This window comes from Polypterus senegalus, chromosome 10 (genome assembly GCF_016835505.1).
Source record: "Polypterus senegalus isolate Bchr_013 chromosome 10, ASM1683550v1, whole genome shotgun sequence".
NCBI lineage: Eukaryota > Metazoa > Chordata > Cladistia > Polypteriformes > Polypteridae > Polypterus > Polypterus senegalus.
The window spans coordinates 37,121,097-37,127,096 of NC_053163.1; positions in this window are offsets into that span (position 1 = coordinate 37,121,097).

Consider the following 6,000-nt stretch of genomic DNA (forward strand, 5'->3'; position numbering starts at 1 on the left):
TTCTAGTCGAATAAGCACTACTAGTGGACTATTTACTAGAGGAACTGAACTGAATGACTTGCTTTAAAAGAATGAATTGATAATTCAATGGATAATATTAATATGTGTAAAAATAAAATACAATCAATTTCAAAATAAAACATAATGATGTAGAAAGTACCCAACAGAAGGGCAAACTGTTTATAACCTGCATTTTTATCACTCTTTAATTTAATATTGTTTCTTTGTATCAGTATACTGCTGCTGGAGTATGTGAATTTCCCCTTGGGATTAATAAAGTATCTATCTATCTATCTATCTATCTATCTATCTATCTATCTATCTATCTATCTATCTATCTATCTATCTGAAAGAAATACCAACAGGGGAAAAGGCATTATACGTTAGAACTGGGTTTATAACATTTTAGCATGCATTTGCATGAACTAAACTAATTTTTGATTTACTGTAACTTTATGGTAGTGGGTATGGCAGGTGTCATTAAAGACTAAAAGTTTGTTGCTAACTCCCATTGCAGTTTGCATCTCAGAACTGAGAGTTACTTAAATTGTGTATTATCTTGGACAAGTTCGGGAACTGGTATAGATGTGGTAAAATGGTTGTACACTCTATAGTGTTCGTCTAACTTCCTCTTCTTAACCAGTTTATCAAGGGCACTGTCACAGGGCAGTTGGATTTTATCTCTACACTCATCAGGCACAAGGTAGGAATGATATCTGGACAGGGATACAGAATCAATGACTCATATTTGAATTCATTACATTCTTAAAACAATTAGCTTAATCATATACACCATTTTTATGATTTATAAAATGCATGTATTGCTTTACCTGGCTTAGTGTTTACTACAGCCGCCTCACAGCTCCAAGACACCGGGTGTCAATCCTGGCTTGGTCAATGTCTGTGTAGAATTTCCATGTTCTTCTTATTCTTAGTATACATCTTTAGTTCTTTTCTTTTGGTTTTGTGAAATTTTTATTTTTTAATGTATTTTGATATATTATTTAATTTCTACATTCCTTGTGTAATTATATGATATGCATTCTTTAATAATAAAAGTATTTATGTTTTTATGTATAAGGTGTTTTTGGTTGTTTAAGCCTTTCTGTTTGGGAATAAAAATCATAACACCTATTAGATGTCTTCTTCTATTGTCGTGAGCTGTGAAGTAAGGACCAAAATAATGAGATTGCAAGTACAAGTTGCAGAAATGAGGATTCTTTGCAGGGTGTCTGGGCTGACATTCAGTGATAGGGTGAGAAGCACAGTGATTTAGAGGAGACTCAGAGCAGAGTTGCTGCATATCCTCATTGAATGAGCTTACCCAATTTTACACACCTCCCACCTATTTCTATTCCAGACAAAAATACTGAGTAGTCTTGAAGATTCAGACATCTAAACAATATATAAAAACATACAGTATTAAAGTTTCTCCCTTTTACAGATCCTAGGGTACAGTGAGGAAAGGATCTCTCACTAATATCTCAGACAAGGAGTGGAAGGCAGCCATGCATAAAATACACTGTAGCTCCATATGTGCAAAGTATTCAGTTGTTCAACTTAAAATCTTCCATCGATCACATTGTCATTTAAAGTGCACATTACAAAACTATCCAAAACATGTTTTTTCCATCTTACAAATTTTAGAAAATTAAGGTGTTTTCTAAACATGCAGGATAGTGAGAAATGCATTCACACATTTATTTCTAGTAGGATTAACTACTGAAATCCAGTGTTCACTGGCTGTTCAAATTGTTCTTTACACAGCTTTCAGTTAATTCAGAATGCTGCTGCAAGAATTATTACAAGAACAAGAAAATACAAACACATAATTACAGTTTTTAAATTCTTACACTGGCTCCCGGTTAAGCTTAAGGCTGATTTAAAAATCCTGTTTTTAACATATAAAGCCTTAAATGACCAAGGTCCGGCTTACTTATATGAACTTACTTGCAAACCAGAGCGCACATTAAGATCTCAAGATACCACTTTGCTTATGATTCCAAGGATTAATAAAATAACAGTGGAAAGTCGAGCTTTTAGTTGCAGGTCCCTGAAGCTGTGGAATGGTCTGCCTGCTACTACAAGAGATGCCCCTTTAATCTCAACTTTTAAATCTTGGTTGAAGACTCATTACTTCAGTTTAGCACACACTGACTAGAGCTGCTGTTTAGATGTGCATACTGCATCTCTGTTTCTGGTCATTAGTACTAAAATATAAGTAATATGATATTTATAAACTGTTACTAACCCTCCCCTGTTCTGTTTCTCTTCTTGGTATTATCATGTGGTACTTTGTGCCACTGCCCACCTGCCAAGTTTTTTCCCTGTCTATTGAAAAGTCATCCTTATATATAATTTGATGCTATCCGTATGTATGGTGTTCGTGTCAATACCTCGACTCAATACAAGTTAGAACCATGCAATGGGACTCTGCCTCTGTAGTTAGAACATAACTATGGCGTTATTTCAGTGCCACTATTCTGAGCACACGTAAAAAAATATTGAGCGCACGTAAAAAAAGATTGCAAGTGCAAGTGTTGCATTTTGAAGAGAAATTTATTTTGAGCGTACAAAAGCTGAATTTGAGTGAACAAAATTCATTGCTGCGTGCAAAAAATGTATTTCAGTGTTTGCGCTTATCCATATACACACACACAATAGCACCCCCTCTCGCTCAGTTTTTTCATTTGCGCTTGATCGCAATGTGTTGCTTGCGCTCACAACATTCTCTGCTACGAGCGCTCAACTCTCTGTACACCGTTATAAGTGTGCCACAAAACCAACCAATCACAGACTTGGTTTCAAAAATTCTGATTGGCTCTTACGGTCTCCAATCAGCTCGCTAGCTGCTGCATTCCGGAAACAGTCAGTTGGCATGGTTGTATAATGCAACTACATTATACTACACCAACGATAGTCTTAACAAATAATATATTTTAAAATAAAATAATTAAAGATATTATCCGCAAATTGGGGTTTAATTGAGTTTAGCTGGATTTAGCTACATTTCGGACTGTTTCCGGAATGCAGCAGCTAGCGAGCTGATTGGAGACCGTAAGAGCCAATCAGAATTTTTGAAACCAAGTCTGTGATTGGTTGGTTTTGTGGCACACTTATAACGGTGTACAGAGAGTTGAGCGCTCGTAGCAGAGAATGTTGTGAGCTAGCAACACATTGCGAGCAAGCGCAAATGAAAAAACTGAGCGAGAGGGGTGCTATTGTGTGTGTGTATATGGATAAGCGCAAACACTGAAATACATTTTTTACACGCAGCAATGAATTTTGTTCACTCAAATTCAGCTTTTGTACGCTCAAAATAAATTTCTCCTCAAAATGCAACACTTGCACTTGCAATATTTTTTTACGTGCGCTCAGAATAGTGGCACTGAAATAACGCCATACATAACGTGGCAAACGTGGAAGCAGTATTGCATGATTGGCTAAGAATGTTCGAATGCTTCAGTGACGCCACTGAATGGCCGAGTATAGTAAGTCGGTGTTGGTTCGAGCAGATAACAGTAAGTTCGGTTGTTTTTTGGAACGTTGGTTTGGTGGGGCGTACTTTCCAGGACTTATATCGTCGACTGACTTAAACCCTTCGACAGTTCCGTAACCGTAAGTAATTTAGAACATAATGCCATTTGCTTGTTACGTCGAAATCTACCTTTGGGCAGTTCGGTTTTGGCATCCGTCCTTCTGACATCTATTAGCAAACTGAGTAATGACGGCTGGGTATTAACAACGGTCATTATTTAAATTCTCGCCGATTTTACATCTAATATGACCACGGCAACATAATTATTACTCCGACTCTGATTAGAGTCGTAAAATACAGTTTGTTTTCAAAATTTCAAAATCAAATGAGGTGCGCTGAAGAGCTGAGTTCACGTCTCGCAGATCCGTTTAAACAGGAACCTCATCATTACATCTGCTGAAAAGGTCTATTTTAAGCACAAATCAGTGCCATGATAACAAAATCATTTCAAGGGCTTAAAAAAAGAAATAATTCTTTGCAGAGAACGTATGGATTTCACAAACATAGAATTTGTAGCCCGATTCGATCGGGCTCCCAGTCGCTAGTTTCAGATAAAGGAACACTGGAATCATCAGGTAGAAGGGTTCTCTCATCAGATTGGCTGGCCCAGCCTTGACTCAGCTGTAGAATGGCCACTATTTGGGAGGTGGCCCTGGGTGTCTGGCTTGTCTGACTCCTTTTCTACAATCTGGCAGTGGTTCTACAACAATTAGCTGATGGGCAAAAATTTTTTGTTTTTTATGTTAATTAGTTTCTACTTTGTTGTTGATGTACTTGAATAATGTGCCTGACAATATGAGAAACAAAAATGCTCCAAAGGTGGAGTTCTACCTTATAGCCGAACACACCAAAATTCACTTATATATAGGCTAGAAGTGTGCATTATGTACTTGGATGAAAAGAAACCTAACTATAGGTGTAAGAGCCAAATCTCTTAAGTTAATTTTAAAGGTAACTTTGCTTTAGTTTGCACTTGAATATAGTGTAGCTTTACTATAGATAATGAAATACTCAGTCCTTTAATGTTAGCTTTGTGAGACAAAAGATTAGCCTTTAGATTGAAGAAAGACAGCTGGAAAGAAACATGAACTGTTAGTTAGACAGACATTAAGGGTATATAGTTTTTTGGTCAATATGTAAGTAGGTCAAACATAGTTTAACATTATTCTTTGAATTTGTTTTGAATTTCACTAACATCTTTAAAACAAAGGAACTTGGAATATAGAATTTTTGTACAATTAGTCATACCACTGCTGAAATGCATTTCTGGAAGCTGCATTTGAACTATTTTCAATTACAGTATTTGGAAATCCTTGGCAAACATAGTTGAATTTACATACAGTATCAATTAATGCATTCATTTTACTCTGGTTGGTTCATTGGTTTACACACAAATGATTTATATAAAATAAAAGTATATTATATTCTGGTTCTTCTTACACCTTTGAGTTGCGCCACCACCGTTGAAATTTCTGTGCATATAACAATTGTCCATTCTTGTTTATAGGACATCTGCTGATTTCTTAGTCATCCTTCAGTTTTTTGTATATTACATCACCCTTTCTTCTGGTACGTTATTTACTTGATCATCTCAGTGTTTTCCTAAACCAATTCTTATATTTCAGTGTACATTTTGTTGTTCACTTTACCTTTATCTGGTTTCCCAGTGTGCCTGAACATGTTTCTGACATTTATTAAGCCTTTATGCTATTTCTTTAAGATGAATGCTATGTCACCCTAAAATTATTCTTCTACACACACCAGACCAGGGGCTGGCAGAGTGTGCTAATCCTTTCTCTTTTCCATTGTTTACCAGTTATGGGAAATTCCGCCTGGCCCTGTTGACGTCACTTCCTCAGCCTTCCTTTAAAAGTGCCATCTTTGCCTCAGCCAAATCAGTTCTGTTTTGGACTCCAATCTGTACACTATTATGCAAACAATTTAACATTTTGCAGCCGAGTTCAAGTATACGGGAGGCTGCCCCAAACCTTTCTTTTGGCTCTTTGTCTATTCTTTGACAATATATACAATTTCTGGTTTATTATTTTGTCAACCTCATACATTTTTGGGGCATATTCACTATTTTTAAGCTGTCCTTGGTTGTAATTGTTTTAAGGATCTGGCAACTCTTATACTGTATATCTATAGATACATAATAGTTGGACTGACATCCTGACTGTGAAGAACAGTGGTCCCTTAGCTGGCTGGGTGGCCATTATGGAAGGACAGCATAAACAGATATGCAACCTGGCTGAGATGTTCCCTTTCCTTTTCCCAGTCAAGGAGAAACAAATAATGGATAGACTGAGGTAAACTGTCTACCAGAAACAGTTCATCCCCCAGTTCATCCTATACCATCCTCTGGTATGGTTACAGTTAGCACATCTGCGGTGCTGCATTGGACTCCTACTTCAGGAAGGCAACTCCAGCCAGAGGGTGCTGCTGGGAGAAGACCTTCCTGT